This window comes from Peromyscus californicus, unplaced genomic scaffold (assembly GCF_007827085.1).
Source record: "Peromyscus californicus insignis strain IS unplaced genomic scaffold, ASM782708v3 Scaffold_9__1_contigs__length_137607984, whole genome shotgun sequence".
Classification (NCBI taxonomy): Eukaryota; Metazoa; Chordata; class Mammalia; order Rodentia; family Cricetidae; genus Peromyscus; species Peromyscus californicus.
In genome coordinates this window covers 98,303,143-98,322,286 of record NW_026294617.1, presented here as the reverse complement: position 1 = coordinate 98,322,286, position 19,144 = coordinate 98,303,143, and the positions used below count along the sequence as shown (strand labels likewise).

At 46.2% G+C, this 19,144-nt stretch overlaps 1 protein-coding gene across 2 annotated transcripts in view; it reads left to right on the top strand.

The window, feature by feature from the left end:
- Positions 1–10,946: 10,946 nt before the first annotated feature.
- Positions 10,947–19,144, top strand: part of Tlcd4 (TLC domain containing 4) — a 54,659-nt gene continuing 46,461 nt past the window's right edge. The window contains exon 1 of one of the 2 annotated variants that reach the window (XM_052730425.1): positions 10,947–11,061. The gene's annotated coding sequence lies outside the window, so the exon portion shown is untranslated. Of the gene's footprint in view, positions 11,062–11,090; positions 11,388–19,144 lie in introns of those variants that run through there. The other variant, XM_052730426.1, reaches the window with a different exon arrangement.

Genomic DNA, 19,144 nt, shown 5'->3' with positions numbered 1-19,144 from the left:
GAGTTTTTCTTTGATTTTGCGATAGAACCTTGGTACATAGGCCTTGAACTCGAGATCCTACTGCCTCAGCTTCTTGAGTGTTGCAGTTACAGGTGGGCACCATTGGAGAATATCCCTTCACTTCTTTGTGCCCGTATTTCCTCATCTGCAAAGTAGAGATAGGTCTGTGGAACTCGCATGTCCTTACACCTGAACAGTCCTTCGCCAATGCTTTGTTGAACTGTCTTGTATGCAACCACACTGCCCTTAAAATTCAGGAGGAGACTTGCAGCAGAGCCACAGAAGACATGGACCCAGAGAGGTGAGAATGGACGTGGCCCTGCTTACTGGGAGGGACGTGGAGGAGGCAATGAGCCCTGGAGACGGTCAGACTCCTCTTCCTTCATAGCTCAGCACCACCATTGTTCTGTTCCTCTGCATGACGCTTCATCCAGCGTTAGCTTTGTTGGTGTAAAGTGCCAATAACAAAGAGAGTCTATGGAGTGTCAGTGGGAGGGCTGAACAGAGACTCAACCAAGCCCTGGGGCCTATGCCTACCACATGATAGTTAACATGTGAGTGTTGATCAGAAATGCAAGCCAAGGTCACTGAGAGGAAAATGAGCAAATTTGCTTTGTATTGGTCACAGTATCGGGAAACCTTGGGATGTATGCTTCCCAAGCCTCCGATCAAACCATGACAGCAAGTGGAGCCTGCTCTAGCAGCGACTTCCCTTAAAAAGAAAGAGACCAAACAATCCCAGTTTATGATCTACCATTTAGTCCCCAGGAACGCCTTCCATCTTCATCTTCAGCATACTGCCCCCTTTCTCTCTTACTCTTAAGTTTTTAAAAAAATCTATGTGTTCATCAATTTTTTTGAGTGCTTGGGAGTACACCGTCATACATAGAGATTCTGATTAATAGGAGCTTCATCCCATGAACCAGCAATCTCAACACACTGAGAGGGTGAGAAGAGTCGCTGAAGGCTTCCTGGGGGAAGTCACATTTAATGTGTGACCTATAACATAGATGAGTGACATCAACTGAGCTGGGGGCTGAGGGACAGTGGTGGTGAATGTGGCTGATGAGAAAGAAGAGATCGAAGGCTCCCAAAGCATCATGTACAATTGCGTGGAAGGAAGAGAAAACTTGGAACTTGGGGATTTTAAAGTAGATATTGATGAAAAATGTGTTAGAAAGCGGAAGTGGTCAGAAAGGAAGCTAATGGAGGTAATTTGTTTATCCAGTTAAGAAATTTGACCTTTATCCTAAGAGCAATCAATGGGAAATCATTTAGTATTTAAACAGAGGAGTGACATGTAGAAATAACATTCCCTGACTACAATATGAGGAACAGAGGGCAGGTCAGAAGGCTTGCCACTTGTTATTGTAAATAAAGTTTTATTGGCAGCCATACACATTAATTTGTATTGTCTTTTAGGTCTTAGGCGTCCAGTTTAGTAACTGACCATTTGGCTCACAAACCCTGAGCTATTTACTACCTGGTCCTTTTAAGAATATTTGTTGCTGGGCGGTGGTGGCGCACGCCTTTAATCCCAGCACTCGGGAGGCAGAGCCAGGCGGATCTCTGTGAGTTCGAGGCCAGCCTGGGCTACAGAGTGAGTTCTAGGAGAGGCGCAAAGCTACACAGAGAAACCCTGTCTCGAAAAAAAAAAAAAAAAAAAGAATATTTGTTGAGTTTAGGTACTGTTAATATAACTTGGAGGAAAATAATGATGGATAGCTAGCTTTGGGAAAGGCACAGGAAGAATTTTGTAAAGGGGGTCTGAGGAATTAATCACACAATTCTTGTCAAATTCTTAAAACATTCTGTTAATTATTCAGACATCTGATTTTAGCTTTACCTTGGGGACTCCACTCCTATAAGAACCAAGATTACAGTTGTAATGTAAACAGCTAAGGGTTAAGTGTTGTAAATAAGAGAGAAGGCCAGGGGCCAAGCACAGTGGTTCATGACTTTTAATCTTAGCACTTGGGAACCTGAGGCCAGCCTGGTCTACACAGTGAGTTCCAGGCTAAGACTACCCAGTGAGAACCTGTTTTAAATAAATTAAAAAAACAAAAAAGAAAGAAAGAAAGAAAGAATGAAAGAGAAAGAAAGAAAGAAGGAACAAAAGAGAAAGAAAGAAAGAAAGAAAGAAAGAAAGAAAGAAAGAAAGAAAGAAAGAAAGAAAAAAAGGAATTGGGAAGGAAACAACCAAGCAAATTAAATTGTAGACTCCTTATAAAAGAAGATTGTATCTTAACTGTGTGTGTGTGTGTGTGTGCATCATTTAAACTGTGTACATCATTTAAACAGTGTGAGACATGCAGTAGGACACAAGATGTATTTGGTGAAATGAACGTTCCTGATACCTGCTTTGTGGTCCTGAAACTCTGCTGTTTGATACAGATTGACCTACAATGTCTGACCAAATCAAACAAAGCACTTTTTATTTTATTTTATTTTATTTTACTTTTTAAACATCCTCAGTAAAACAACACCAGCAAGTGTCTTTAATATGTCCTTCCTTCAAGAAGACCAAAGCTGGGTCTCAGTCTATTTACATCACAATAGTAATAGCAATAAACAAGTTAGTATAACCCTCATTGTTTATTGAGTGCGTACCAGATCTGAAATGCAGCACAGACACTCACCTAGGTTCTTCAGGCCCTCTAGCAAACCTCATCACTGTCATCATGTGTAGATGAGGAGACTGTAGCTCAAAGGGTTCTCTTTTCTAAGGTCATGACCATGTCAACGTGTCTGACGTTAACAATCTTCCTCTCGGTCACACAAGCTCTGGCTGCCACATAGCAGGTCACACTGCCTCCTCCTTCTCAGTCTTTGACCTCCTCATTCAGTTGCTTAAAACCCCCCACTGTCTTCTCATCTCCTGAGCAGAGTCTACATAATTTAGTGTGGCATAATTTATTTTTAATATTCTCTCATGGCCTTGGTGGCCTCAGCTTCTGCCGCTGTTTCTGTAAGTGTATATCGTATATTCCTGATTTTGGGGTCTCTCCAGGGCAGGGGGAACATTCTGGGTCCCTCCATGCTTCTGTGGATTTACATGTTCCTTCTTTTTCTGGAGACTTCTTCCTTCACATCTGCCTGGGCTTTGAGCTAAAAATCCCAAGCTCCAGCCAGTCTCTCGTGAGATCTAACCTCTCGGTGTTTTATTCTCCTACTGGGAAATGGCTATCTGTTTCCTAGAAATGGTTATACGGAAAGAACTGCAGCTTTCCCGTCCACTGCTTGATCTCTGGAAATGCCTGGCTTCTGTAAGCCATGTGGTTTTTTAAAACCTTTTGTTTATAAAATAGGGCAATATGATGCTTTGGTGTTGCCTGATACATTATAAGTACTCAGAATAAACAGTCATTATTCAGTTCCTGTGCAATTAAATAAGAGTCACATATATTAATCTAGCACAATAATTTTGAGCATGCTCTTCTTCCTTAGTGATGCTCTGGGCATCCTTTTGTGTTGAATAGGTTCAATACAAACTATTTTGTGATTTAGTTGTTTCCATGTGTGTGGTAGGTAGTGCTTGTAGACATGTGTTTGTAGTCCTGAAGTTGACATCAGGAGTCTTCCTCAGTCATTGTACACCTTATTCATCAAGGCCAAGTTTCTGAATTACACTCAGAGCTGGTTGAAAAGACCCATTCTAACTAGCCAGCTTGCTCTGGGAATCCCTTCTCTCTGCCTTCAGTGCAGTCTGCCACGCCCACTTTTGCATCTCCATGGGTGCTGGGGGTCCCAACTCAGGTCCTCATGCTCCAACAGCAAGCATTTTATCCACTGGGCCACCTCTCCAACCTCTTTTTCTGTAAACATTCTATACATTTAATCTGTGGTTTGTCTAAGTTCTCGTCTCCTCTGCTAGCCTGGAACTCTGTGAGTACAGGAACTATTGTTGATCTACCCCAGCCTAGTAGAAATTGGTATTGAATACACATTGGCTGATTGGCTGACTGGATATACTCATGAATGGACAAAAAGTGAGCCTCACAGGACTCACAGTGGGAGACAGTATACCCAGTAGTGTTGGTTTGATTTGGCAATGTTTACTGAGTATGGTTTGCTTTACACTTTCTTTCAAAGTAACGGACATGAACCTAAGGCCTCACACATGCTGGGCAAGCGCTCTACTGCTGAGCTCCATCCCCGACTCTCTCTCTCTTTTTTTTTTATTTTGAGACTGGATCTCCCAGTGTCACCCAGGTGGTCTCGAACTCATTCTGCAGCACAGCCTGGAACTTGAGATTCTCCTGTTTCAGTCTCCCAAGCAGCCGGGAGACGGCACGAGCAGGCCTGGCTTCCTTCCCCAAACTGTTGGTGCTCAGTGATTCAACTGAATTCCCACAGAAACTCAAGGTAGGTCTTAGCCTCGTGAAATCTATTTTTAAAAAATTACTCAAGATTATTATCGCTCTTTTTCAGATAAAGTAACTGAGGTCGACATAGCCTACTTCGAGTCACACTGCTAGTGAGAGGTGTCAAGACTGGCATTGCGTCACCAGTAAAGGTGAGAGGGGCAACATCCAGGAGGCAGGTTTTTCCTCATGGGTCCCAGGGATCGAACTCAGGTTATCAGTCTTAGCCGCAAGCACCCTTACCTGCTGAGCCATCTTGCCAGCCCTAATGGGCGATATGTGTGTGTGATTTTATGTGTTTATTTATTTTCACAAGGTTCTAGTTATTTTGCCACAGATGGTTTGGAAAATATGGTTTTGAGCATCCATCTCTATGATACCAGTTTACTTGTAAAAATAAAATACGTGTCTACGTAAAATGTACACTTACAAGCTTGTTGAAATGTTTAAAGGAAAGAGCACAAGGGGAGCTATGGGGACGAGAAAAGAGGTTTACTGGAGGGACTTGTAGTTGCATTTGGGGAGACGGAGTTGAGACCTGAGATGAACATGTAGGGTATGGTGATAGAGGGAGGTCTGAGCAAGAATGGAGGAATTTCGCCAGGCGGTGGTGGCGCACGCCTGTAAACCCAGCACTCGGGAGGCAGAGGCAGGTGGATCTCTGTGAGTTCGAGGCCAGCCTGGTCTACAGAGCTAGTCCAGGATAGGCTCCAAAGCTACAGAGAAACCCTGTCTCGAAAAACCAAAAAAAAAAAAAAAAAAAAAGAATGGAGGAATTTCATGCAAGGCAGCCCTGAGTCCAATCCCCAGCACCGCATAAACTAGGTATAGTTGCACCTGCGTGTAATCCCAGCACTTGGAAGTGGAGGCAGGTGGATCAGAATTTCAAGGTCACCCTAAACTATAAAGTGAAATCTGAGACTAGCACACATTAGTCAGAGGACAGCTTGCAGGAGCCCCATGTGGGGCCCAGGGATCGAACTTGGGTTGTTAGGCTTGGCAGCAGGTGCCTTCACTTACTCAGCCAAGTCTCTCTCACTGGCCCCCAACAATTGAAGTCTCTGAGTTGGATGACTAGAGGCACGATGAGTCCATAGCAGAGAAAGCTAGAGAAAGAGGAGTATGGCTTACCCACCATGCTACCCTGAATGCGCCCCATCTCACCTGATCCTGGAAGCTGAGCCGCGCTGGACCTGACTAGTATGTGGGAGGAAGAATGAAGAACCTGGAGAGGGGAGACCATGTGTTCTATATTTTACTACACTGGATCTGGGAAAACATACCAGCACATTAGGAATGTAGGTCTGGCGCTCAAGAGAGTTCTCCACGGCTAGTGTGCAGTAGGGTTGATATCAGAGACACGTTGGGAGCACGGGAAGACAGGACAGACAGTAAGGTACAGATGAGATAAGGTTAGCAGTGGGCGAGTCCACCACCTGGATCAGGAGGAAATGAACTGAGTTAAAGGTTAATTGCAAAACACCGAGTTAAGTTAAAGTAGGAAAGCACTAATGTTCCTGGTTTCTAGGAGCCGTTCATACTTTGATATGAACAGCCCAAGGGCTCCGGGATGTCGGCAAGAGCTTATTGAGACATAAGAGCTGAAGGTTGATCAAGTAGACCACTGTGTGTGTGTGTGTGTGTGTGTGTGTGTGTGTGTGTGTGTGTGTGTGTGTGTGCGCGCGCGTGTGCGCACGCATATGTGCATGTTATCTCTGTGTGTGGGTGTGCTTACCTGTGTACATGCATATGGAATCAGAAGTCAGGTCAAGCTGGATGTCTTTCCCCTCCTGCACTCTGCCTCACTTTTTTGAGGCAGAGCCTCTTACTGAAGGAGGAGCTTGCCATTTTGGTTAAAATAGATAGCCAGTGAAGCCCTGGGATCCGCCTGCTTCTCCTGCCCCCTGAGGGTGCAGGTGTGTGGGCACACCCAGCTTTCTTCTTTTTATTAAGAACTTTTTTTAAAATTCATTTTTACACACCAAAGAGTCCCCTCTTTCCTCCTCCCGCCCCTCCAGCCTCCCCCTCCCAACACTCCCCCCCATCCCTCCTATAAGAAGGTAAGCCCTCCCCTGGGGAGGTACATTTAGTAGAGGCAGGTCCAAGCCCCTCCCCCTGCCTCAAGGCACACACTCAGCTTTTTAAGTGCGTCCTGGATTCAGAATCAGATGAAAGGGCAATGAATTTGAGAATAAAAGACATGCTACCAAGAATTCACCAAAAAGAAAAAAAAAAAAAAAAGGAGGAGGGGGTGGGAATTTCAAGGAAATGAAAGACAATATTGTAGGTAAGACTGAAGGAACCCTGTAGCGTTCAATATAACCAATGGAAAAAAGACAATCTAAGATACATTATTGGGAAGTTTTAGACTTTTAAGCATACTGGGAAAATCTAGGAAGAAAAGAAGTCAGAGAGGCGTAGGAACTGTGGAGACATCAGCTGTTTCAGCACCACTGAGAACAGGAAAAGGACATTTTCCACTTGTGTGCTTCTTGTGTACCTCTCTGACGAAGGTGTTGTTGAGTCTGTTCTTCAGCAACACGAGAGTCAAGCCAGTGGCATGTTTGGGTGTTAGAAGACATTACCGATGGGTATTTGATGGATATGTCAAGAAATCTGGACAGTATTTTGGTTAGATACATGTTCTAAAAGACAAGTAAAGCAAGGTCAGATATTAACTCCAGAGGGGAAACATTCAAGAAAAATGTTACCATGCACTCTACTTGGCAATGCAACCTGGTCAGGATGATGTAAGCCTTAATTACTGTTTATCAACTGTGATGAGGCTAATTTGGGAGCAAGGGCAGGGCAGGTGTTGGGGGATGTGGCGGCAATGGTGCTGTGGGAAAGAGCTAGATCCTCAAATACAGTGACAAGATGTCAATCAACAACGCCTGGAACTGGAAATCAAGAAACTGTATAAGAATGGTATTAGAAAATAGGGACTACACAGCAGGGGTTGAGGCCGGGCTGACGATAGGTGAGAAGTGGGCAGGTTATGGCTTTTACTTGAAGCTTTAAAAATTTCATATATATATATATATATATACATATATATGTATATATATAATTAAAATAAAATGGAAATAAAAGTAATACATATATATTCAGTGGGAAAAACACATAATGTAAGCAAAAATCACCCAAAAGTTATCTAGACTGTCATAGACTATCACCCCACAGGGATAACATTTCTTAGTATCTTCAAATAGCTCCTCCCTAAGACACAGTTGAAAGTACTTTCAAATACTCGATATCTGGCAGAAAAATTCTTGATAGCCTAAAAATTCTAAAGCAGTTACTCATTTTTTCTTTTTTCTTTTTTTTTTTTGGTTTTTCGAGACAGGGTTTCTCTGTGTAGCTTTGCGCCTCTCCTGGAACTCACTTGGTAGCCCAGGCTGGCCTCGAACTCACAGAGATCCGCCTGGCTCTGCCTCCCGAGTGCTGGGATTAAAGGCGTGCGCCACCACCGCCCGGCTAGCAGTTACTCATTTTTATTACTAACTAAACTAACAACCCCCCCCCCCCATCCCCTCTCTTCTCCCTCCCTCCCTCCTTCCCTCCCTTCCTTCCTCCCTCCCACTCCTGTGCTGCAGATGAACCCAGGGCCTTGTACATGCCAGGCAAGAGCTCTGCCTCTGAGCCATATTCCTAGCTCCAGCCAAAACTTTCTGATCAGAATGTGTGGTACCATTTAGGCCCCATATCTCCAATAGTCAGCAGAGAACCGAGGCAGTTTTTGGACACTTTTTCCTGAGCTACCTTGATATTTTAAAAACAAAGTCATTTCCAGCCTCAATTTTACAATCAGCTCTATTTAGAAGTGCAAGGATTTTTTTGGAAACTAATTCATCAGGGAAATTTGCAGCATTTAAGGGAATTTCTCTATTTTTTTCCTTTTAAGAGTAAATGAATAAACACTTTTACTTACCTTGAGCTGTTTCTATGATCAAAAAGCATAAAAAGTACAACTTAGCCTTGATGCAGCACATTAAAAGTGCAGAAGGACTTCATATAGTAAACACAGAATTTTGAGGAAGTTTCATTAGTTTCCTTTGTTCACCAAACTAGGATTTAAGGTGAATAAAGGAAATGAACTGTCTAAAGAAATTAAACTGCATAAAAATTTCAGAAAATATACAGTTGACAGTCTCTCCTAAAGTCATTTTTTTAAATTAGTTTAAAAGTTTTAACATTCAAGCTGGGTGTATATTACAGTGAATCTTGTATGAATTAGTTGCCAGCCTGGGATACCTGAGACTGTCTCAGGGGAGAGGTTGAGAAAAGTAAGTTTTGAGATTCAGCTAGTATTTTCTGAACTCTTTGCAGATCCCAGTCTTTGTCCTTAATATACTTACTAGTATGATCTCAGTACATTTTTTTTTTTTAATGCCAAATGCTGTTTATTGAAGGAGGGAAGAGGTCTTAAATACAGGCTTACAGCACAATGGGAGAACCCCAGAGGGCAGAAGTTCGCTAAGATGTTTTACAATCTTGCATCTAAGCTGCTAACGCCCATTATGCAGGATACAGAGACAAGGAACTTCCCTTAAGCATTTTGGAGGGTGGAACCCGCAGGGAATTAGCATAGGGAGGATATCAAGGTCAAGGTCAGCGAGCAAGGCAACAGTTACCCAAAACAGGGGCTAGGACCCTACAGGTCCCCCTTTTACTAAAAAAATGAGCTTCTGACTTAGGTTGCTCAGTACACTCTTGCGGTTGGTGACGCATTCATAGAGGCCTAATAGGAAGGAACAGTGAGACATCAAGTGTATTCCTGTAGGCTTGCTTGGTTATTACTGTTGGAGTTAGAGAATTGTAGATGTCAAAGGTAATGATGGTGCATTTATCAGGGGTGAACAGAGCAACTGACAACCCACAGTGATAAGCTAGGCGAATGTCTGTAGATGACTGAGTCCTGAGATAGCACTGTGAAATTCGTCCTATCTGGACTGACCCGGCAGATATCTGCATATAACCATCACAAGCCCACAGAGTTATGAGAGAGCTCCGTGAGTACACGGAGCAGCTATGGATCAAAGCAAAACAGTCAAGGGCTATGCGGGGTGTGAAGTATCTATAATGTTGTCACAGGTGTGGCCACAGCGCTGCTGCTGTCCTGGAATGCTCTGAGTGTCTTGGGCAGAACGTGGGGGATAGCTTGCATGGTCTTCCTGGTTGTGTTTCTGACCCTGTCGCCGATTAGAGGTTTTTCTCCGGGCCAAGACCTGGGGCTTTCAGAAATAACTGAATTGCTGTTCCATTTATATAGATGAAGACACACCTTCGGCGAGGTCGGTTAGCTGAAGACGGCACTACTAAAAAGAATCCTAGGTTCTAATAAATAGGATTTCAGTTCTATTACATTCCTGTTGAATATAAATACAGATGTGATGTGATGTTATGTGTGCACTTTCTGGTCTAATTCGACAGCAGATGTGTCGCTGTGTGTGTACATATTAGGTCAAATAATAAAGCTTTATTGTCTTCCTCACAAACTGCCCTATGTCATTAGTGGTGGAATTTCTAAGTGATTCCATTTATTTAGAATTTACCTCTTTCCAAAAATAGGATTTGTGACTGCATTTTGCAAATTATAGAGCTTATATGTGCTTTTTCATTATTTTGTTTTTTTTTTTCCCCCAGGCAATTCTGTCTGGTTGATATAGCAGATCAGAAAGCACAAGTTTATGGATTTGGCAACTTGGGATACTCAGCCTGTATAAAAATGTCCAGTCCTTCTTAAACACCATGAACACAGGGTGGTCCCGGATGTAGATAGATTGCTAATGTATCCATTTTTGTTACGTGGAAATAGAATCCAGGGCCTTGGGCATGCTAGGCAGGAGCTACACTCTCAGACAGCTTGCGGGTCCTTCACGGGTGTTCTCCAGAGGTTTGGGAAGAGGCTGCTCGGGAGACAACACGCCTCTTCTACACACACGCCTCCTACCCGGTTTGGCACACACCTGCAGCCTCAAACCAGAACGGGGCGGGGCTCGACTTTGGCCATGTCAGACGTGGCAGGAAAAAAAAAAAAAATAGCAATTGCCCTTTCGTCCCCTTCCCGATAAGCAAAACATGCCGATCCCTTGCCCAGCATTTGGGCATATAAAGCAGAATTCAGCATTGGAAAAGGGTTTTGGTTACGTGGCGAGCCGGGGCGCTGACCGCCGCGGGGGCGGACTCACATACTTCTCCCCACTTGCGAGGTCTGTGACTTGCTGGAAAAGCCCGCGAACCACACACTCCCGGCCCCCCGGGGCGAGGGTGAGCTCTCGGGCTTCCTTCGCAGCCCACCGCCGGAGCTCGCCACTGCGAGCCCCCGCCGAGATCGAAGTTCCAGCGCCGGGAGGTGGGCCCCCTGCGCGGCCTCCGGGCCCCGCCCACTCTGGCCTGGGGTCGGAGCCGCGGCGAGCGCCAGCCGAGTGCGAGCGGCCGCGGCCCCTTTAAGGAGCCGCTCTGCGGTAACCCGAGCCCGCAGTCCGGGCGGGCGGGCGGGCGCGGCGGCAGCGGCGGCGCGAGCCTCGGCGACTGCTCCTCCAGGCGTCCCCGGCTCCCGCGAGCATCTCGCGTGTGGCTCCGGCCGCCGCAGCCCTCGGGCCGGGCCGGATGACCAGGCGCCTGTGAGCTCCGCTGCGCTCTCCCGGCCCCGCGCAGCCGCCGCCCGCGCGAGTCATCCCGGGACCCGGCACAGGTGACGCCGTTTGGACGGGATCCGGGAGGAGGGCGGCCTCGCCCGGCGCAGCTTTCGGGCACAGCGCCGCGTCGCACCGGCCTAAGGCGGCCGAGCTCGGGCGCCCGAGGCGGGTGGGAGCGCGCGGGAGGCTCCCGCAGGTGTGCGGCGGCGGCGCAGCATCCTTCCTGCCGCCGGCCCCGCGACGCGTGGCTTGGAGCCGATGATGTCCCGGGCCCGCGGCCCCCCGCGCCGCCCCGAGATCCACTCGGCTCTCCCCGGCTGCTCGGTCCGGTCCGGGCTTTCTGCTTGGCTAGCGGCACCTAAGGGGTCTGAGCCCAAAGCCGGTGGGTGCAACCTCTGGGCCTGCAGGGGACGCTTTCTCGCCAGAGACCCAGCTCACAGTCGGGCGCATCAAGTGGCATTCCCCCTCTCCTCCCCAGCCTCTTTCTAAAACAAGTAGCTTTTATTTACCCCTGCGGTTCTCCAGTGGGTCCCATTTTTAGCAACCCTAAGTGCTGAAGTCTAGTGGAGGGGGGATTTGGTTTTTCTTTCCAGCACTATATAATAACCCCGGGCAAGTTGATTAAACTAAGTGCCTTGGTTTACCCTGTCAGGAAATAGGGTCTCTAATGCCAGTATTGATTTTTCCCACCTTTCCAAGATGGTAGGGAAGCCTCTGTGAAAGTAGTTTTGAGTTGTTCAAGTTCATTTAAGGGTCACTTGCTGGCCTGTGTGTGTGTGTGTGTGTGTGTGTTTGTTGTTGTTGTTGTTTTTCATTGCATTTGCGAGTCCGTGGGGACGTGTATGTAAAATTGCGAAATATTAAAAAGTGATCTTCGATGTTTGAATTAATTCAGATACCAGTTTGGAGGCAGTGTGGAAGAGTTTGTGTGGATGGTGGGAATTAATGTGTAGAGTAGACACAAGTCTGTCATTGTATTTAGCAAAACCTTTACATAGTCAGGAAATTGGGGGGGAAAAGGTTCTTGGATGGCGAAATGCTTCTGTACGAACATGTGGTGCCGGGTGGAACATTGCTTTACCTTTATAAGAAGCTCCTAAATGACTAAATTCAGGAATCCCACTTCCCGTTTTTAAGCGCTCTATCAAGTTAAAGATGTTTTCTCTTTTATTTCCCTTAACTTGTATGGATGAAACTAATTTAGAAACGTGTGCCCGCAATGTCAAACTTGAAAGGCTAGCTTGTGGAGCTTCCCTTCTGCTATGCCATGTGGTGATCCAGAGAATTTATTTTGAAGGTGCTTCTTTGTCTCTCTTCTGAGCCCCTGCAGCTCCTCCTCCCCTTCACCACACTGCCTCTGTCCAGTGTTTGGCTCTTTACTGTGTCATTTTGCGTGAGTTTTATCTGTTTGGGCTGGATGCCTTTGACCCAGTTGCTTAGTCATTATTAGTAGCTTTGTGTTTTCTGTTCCTTCCAGTAAAAGCCTTTGGCTCTCACCACTCACGTCTTATACTTACTTGGAAGGGACTAGGGATGGCAGTTGTCAGAAGGTTGGAACATCAGTCACCAGAGAAGAGGGTCGTTTGCTAAGGTTTTCCTGAATAGACCCACAGAGTAAAGATGCAAAAGTTGGCCTGTCCTTGTGTCCTTTTCTGAAATCTCCATGGGGGAGATTCCCTTGGATTACCATCAGAGGCCCTGGGAGCACTGAGTTCTCAGAAGGCCTGCTGAGTGCTCAGCTAGGTAAGAGCACTCCCTGCAAAGGAGTGGGAAGAAGCAGTACCTCTGTAGGCAGGGATGGCCACCTTCCTGGACTAACATAACTAATAGAGCAAGAGAGCCTGGTTTCTGAAGGGAAACAGGAGAGGGGCCGGGGTGTGAGGAAGGGAGTGGAGTAGGCTTGAGGTTGATCAGTCACTCTTTGAGTATTTATTGTCTCTCATCATCAAGGGCAGCTATGTTATAGTCATCAGACCTGCTCACTCACCTCCCTTGGTGCTCTAAAGGAGACCTGGCATGTCTGCATTCTTCTCAAAGCCCTGCATTTATTAGAGGACACCACACAGTTGAGTTCATAAGAAACCCACTTATGACTTCAAATCTCCCCCCACCTGGTTCCAAGTTAATATTCTTTATCTTTTGAGCTTGAGTATCACTTGGGAGGTTAAGAAGACCAAGAAGGGTTAGTTAGGCTGTCGACACCGAGATACAGACAACGGCGGTTTTTCTTTTGAGGAAGGTAGTGAACTAGTTAGAATAGTGGGCGTATGTACAGGAGTGGGCAGCCTGGAGGGTAGGGTTATGAGAGTTATATGGATTGCTTGCGCCATCATCCTTGAGCAGGGAAGGTGCCCCAGCAAGTGCAGTTTCCTATGTCCACTTGCCCTGTGAGGGGAAACGAGAGCCATGTGGAGGTGGAGTAACCGTGTGTCCTTGGGATGGACAAACAGCCTTGAACTGGATGATAGGGACCGCTATATTCACCTGACACTGGCCATGGTGCTCTTTGTATGAGTACATCACCTCAGGAAAGAGGTGGTTTTATAAGGAAACCTGAAGTACTTTGGCAGTGCTTTTCTTTGAAGGATGAAAGGTGGCACCCTGAGAAGCCGAGCCCTGCTGCTCCAAGGCCTGTAGTTCCGTGGAAGGCCTTGGATGTGCAGCTAGCAGATCCCAGGCCGGAGAAGCTACGATAAAGCAGAAATAGAAAAGGGGTTTCTTGGCTCAGATAACATGGGTGTATTTAGGAAGAGGCAATCCCGTGGATACATAAGGACCTTGTAAAGTAGTGTAAAAGGCCACTGTTCTTGAAAATAGTCCCCAAAGAAGATAGCTGCACATCTGCTCAGAGCTTGAACCACATGGGAGAAGGGAGCTGGCGAACAATGGGACCAATGTCCTAGGCTTGTCTGAAGCAATGTTCCAAACTTCTGGGGCTAGGACGTCAGAAAGTGCACTTTTACTTTGAGACCCAGAACATGAACAAGTACATGAGTGTCTGAAGCAAGTTTGGTTCTTACTCTGTTTCTAGTCTGCGTTTTTAGGAGCTCCTCACCTCCAGCCCCCTGTTTGTTTAATCAATGGAAAACCATGTTTATCGGGGGTCAGGGTGGGGTGGAGGTGGAGATGCTGGGGGAGGTGCTTGAGAGCTCTCTGGATCTGTCAGTGGGGACAGAAGGGAGTGTGGGAACTCATCTGGTCTGTGAGGGTCTGAGACTCTTACAGACAAAAGGCAGCTGGATGGGGAAGATGCGAACAGGGACTTCCCACTTGTTCCTTTTACTGCGAAGCCAAGCAGTTGCTTTTGAAGGGCGAGGAGGAAGAAGTGGGGAAGGGAAGTTGCATTTGGATTTCAAAGCAGATTTCTTTGGAGCAGCGGCTTTCTCTCCGTAGAGTGAGGAAACAAATGCCCCCCGAACAAAGTAGCTGATGGATTTAGGTCATGTCCTCTTCTGTGGGCTGCCTAGGGCAGCTCGGGGGCTTAGATGTGGGAAGATGTGAGTAGGAGGCTCATACTTCCTGGCTTTGAGGAGTTCTGAGCGAAGCCCAGGGAGTGTGTTGTGTTGTTTCTAAGCCTCACTTGGTGTTTGAACTCAGTAAGAAATTGGCTGCTGGCCTCACCAAGAATTGGAGCAGTATTCTCATTCTCTTTTATCACACAGCGAGGCTATCAGGACTTCCTCAGAGGCCCATTTCATGATCCATGATCAAATTCAAGTTTCTGCCTCAACCAGTGTCAGGCAGCTAATTCTAATGTGTGCCCTGGAGTTGACTAAGGGCTAAGACTCCTCTGTGGGTTTTTGATTTCCTTTTTCGTAACAATTAACATTTGACTCCCAACACCTAACACCTTGACACTTTTCGCCACCGGTAAAACGAAGCCTACCGAAAAAAGTACACAGGTATCAGAGTCCACCCTAGCCCGTTGCTTGGTGACTTCTTGCTTTCATCGTTGACATTCGACCTAGTTGGAGCCCCTCTTTGAAGCATCTGAATTCCTTATGTGCCTTTCTTACTACAGGTGGTATTTTTTAGGTGTTTGAGTTCACCCAGTTTCATCTGCCTGGCATTGGTCCAATGCTTCCAGTTCTGGTTTCACTAATATCATCTCTCACCTCCCCTAACTTTGGGTATCTGCCCGGCGACTCCTCTGAGCCCAATTTTGGATCCTGGATTCTAGAAACAACTATACGCCAACTAGCTGTCTATATTGGCTTTCATTTAACCTTCGGTTTGGGGGATAAGGAGAAACGATCTTGGTCAAGTTCATTTTACTTAGTTTTCACCATCGAATCCACTGAGAGATATATTTGGGGGGCTGGGAATGAACACAGTAGGGGGAGACAGCCTGGTAAGCCTCTGCATTTAGCCCCCAGCACTACAAAGGAAGAGAAAAAGGAAAGTGTGTATAGACAGCATTGAAGATGCCTTTTTTTCCTGCTATGTATTTACTTAATGGAATGGCAGCAAAAAGGAATTTTAATTGATGAAGTTTTAGGTGTTTTTTTTTCTCCCCGAGACAGGGTTTCTCTGTGTAGCTTTGCGCCTTTGCTGGAACTCACTCTGTAGCCCAGGCTGGCCTCAAACTCACAGGAGATCTGCCTGGCTCTGCCTCCCGAGTGCTGGGATTAAAGGCATGCACCACCACCACCCGGCTCTCGAATTTTTAGTTTTTTTAGTTAAATTTAAAAGCCCCCTGACAGAGTGTTGCATTTTTTAAATGGGACACAGTTTTTAAAACTAGTCTTGCTGAATTAACATGCTTGCTCTATCTAATACATGTAAAAATACTGGGGCACATGATCAAATTTTGTCATTTGTTAATGCTTTTAAAAAAAATTATGTGCATTGGTGTGAAGGTATCAGATCCCCTGGAACTGGAGTTACAAACAGTTGTGAGCTGCCATGTGGGTGCTGGGAATTGAATCCAGGTCCTCTGGAAGAGCAGCCAACAGCCAGTGCTATTAACCACTGAGCCATCTCTTCAGCCCCCTGTTAAAGCTTCTTTAAGGACTCATAAAGATTACAGCTTTGCTCAGATTGAGCGATATCCTTTGTCTTTTTTTTTTTTATTTGTTGTGTGTGTATATGTAGGTGTGGGGTATGTGTGTGTAAGCCAGGAATCCACATCCATGTCTTTCCCAACCACCCTCCACCTTGTTTGTTTGTTTATTTTTAAAGACAGGGTCTCACTCTGTAGCCCTGGCTGTCCTGAAACTCACTCTGTAGACCAGGCTGGCCTCAAGCTCATAGAGATCCACCTGCCTCTGCAGACTGCAGTTAAAGGCGTGGGCTCTCTCGCGCTCACCTGGCGCTTTCCACCTAGGTTTTAAAGACAGCATCACCTGCTGAAACTGGAGCTCAGTGTTGGCTAGACTAGATGGCCAGAAAGCCCCTGGATCCTCCTGTTTCTGCAGGTGGGAGCCACCACCCAGGCTGGTGGCGGGGTGGAGGGTGGGGTGGGTGTGAGGTGGGGTGCGGGGAGGCTGGAGATCCTAACTCACTCAGGTCCTCATGACTGCACAGCAGCTCTTTACCAACTGAGCCGTCCCTCCAGGTCCACTATTCATGTTTTTGAAAGCGTGTGTATCACGGAAAAGATTTCTTGCGTGTTTTGTAGAAAAATGAAGTGCTGTAGGGCAAGATAAAGGTTGGGGTGGGAGGCCAGGAGGGAGGACTTATCTCTGAAGCAAAGGCAGCCTTCTGGCAACTCCTAGATTCATGTCTTAGAAGCAAGCCCTTAGACATTGTGGATTTGGAGGGCTTGATAATGACTCCTTATGGCCCAAGATAATAAATGTTTTCCCGACCATGTGTGGTACATTCTCATTAGGTACTTAGGACTCTGAGGCAAGAGGATTGCAAGTTTGAAGCCAGCCTTGGGACTTAGTGAGACCTAAGTCTCAAAATAAAAGTGGGTAAAAAGGAAACCAGCTGTGGTGACACATAATCACAGCACTTGGGAAGCTGAGGCAGGGTCATCAGGAGTCACCAACAGTCTCTGCTTTGTAAGGACTTTGAGGCCAGTATGGGCTGTGTGAGACCCTGTCATAAATAAAGAAATACAGCCGGGCGGTAGTGGCGCACGCCTTTAATCCCAGCACTCGGGGAGCAGAGCCAGGCGGATCTCTGTGAGTTCGAGGCCAGCCTGGGCTACCAAGTGAGTTCCAGGAAAGGTGCAAATCTACACAAAGAAACCCTGTCTTGAAAAACAAAAACAAACAAAGGAATTAGTGGATTGGGATGTAGCTCAGTAGTGTAATATCCCTAGCATATATCAAAGCCCTGAGATCAGTCACAGCATTGGAGCTGGGCGGAGAAGAAGGGATTTGGGACAACATGAAAACATATTTACACTATAGCAACATAAACTAAATTTAGGGGGGGAAACACAAAAGCAATGAGGTGTGAGTAAAGCTGCCTTGTATACTTTGAAGTCCTGTTCTCTTCTTGCTACAGGCTCTGGTTTGTAGTACTCCAATGACCAACAAGGATACTGAACAGGGAGACCAGAGAACTCAGACTGTTCCTGGTTCCAAGGATCCCAGGGGCTTTCTGACCAGCTAGTCTAGCTAATCACTGAGCTCCAGTTTCTGTGGGCAGTGTGGTCTTTGAAAACAAGGTGGGGAGTATTTGAGGACACACTGAGAGTAGCCTCCTGATTTTCACACACACTTCCACATGTGTGACACCCCCCACTCCCCATACCTACACAAGACAAATTTCTCCTTTGAATTTTTACTCGAGGCAACACCATATCTGCAGAGGCTGTGTTCACACCAACCATCTGTGCTTCATACAGTAAAACCTCGTGGCGTGGCTTTCTGATGCCATTTCAGATCAAGTTCTCCAGTGCTGGCCAGGGCACTCCGTAAAAGTCAGTAGGGTGAGGTGTAAGTTCATAGGCTTAACCCAGAAATAGCTTTAACAGGACCTAAAGGGACACATGACCAAAATAAACAGCAATGTGACACTCTTCCTGGATAGTTTCTTCACAAGGCAGTACACAGTATGCGATTTTTTATATATTAGCCCAACCCTAGTTCATAAAGCTGGGGAAATTGACTACTCAGAAGTGCTGGGGTGTGGGGGTGGGGTGAGGGATGGGTCTGAGCCTCTGGAAGCATAGTCACCAAATGCTTGTCTGAGCAACAGCTTCCTAGAGCAGATCTCTGTAGCCCAGGCAGAGCCTACCTGTGATCCTCCTCTTCAGCCTCTCAGGTAGCTGGAATTACAGATCTGCATCATCAAGCCAGGCTTTCAGAACAGCCCTTTATGATGGAGGCCACGGGCCATGCTTAGTTCCTTTTGCATGATTCACTGTGTGTCATGAATCCAAATGTGAGGTTTGTAGTTAAACTTGAGGCCATGTGAAGTGAAACGTGTGATGTGAGTGAAACACTGCTCTGGCCTGCATGTTAACTCACTAGGTTTGGAAGTGGTTAACAAACAAACAACAAAAAACAAACACATCAGTGGGGTGTGGTGGTTCACACCTTTAATCTCACAAGCTGATCTCTGTAAATTCAAGGTCAGCCTGGTCAATATAGTGAGTTCCAGGACTGCCAGCTCTATGTGGAGAGATCCTGTCTCAACAGCAAAAACCAAGAACGCCATCCACATCATTTTGCTTGACTACCTGATGGGTTCCACCCAGGTTGGTAAATGTCAACTTCATTGGCTAATAGTGTGGCTAGATCTGGCCTTAGGTGAAGGCGGTCAGTCTCACAGGAAGAGATTAGAAAAACTGTACTCAGTACTTTGGGCGATTTTAAGTGGCCCTTAGGTAGCATAATAAAAGACTACCTAAGTAAGAATGTGTATAATCCATGGCGGTCTTGTTTTATTTTTTAAAAAGTTTATTTTTTCTCAAGTAGTCCCGTTTCTAGGACTAGGGGGTGGAGCAGAGGAAAAGAAGATGCTGGGAGGTGAATATGATCAAAGTAGAGTGATAGGCATACATGACGATGTCGAAAGGAAATCCACCGTGTCGCATGCTAATTAAGACAGAGTTGCCATTTACATGTTTATAAATTGTAGGTTCACACTTGATAAGATATGTAATATTTGTCATTTTCCCCACTTATTACCCTCTTTTGTTCCCCTCCTGAAGCTAGTTCTTTTCCTCCAAGTAGTTTT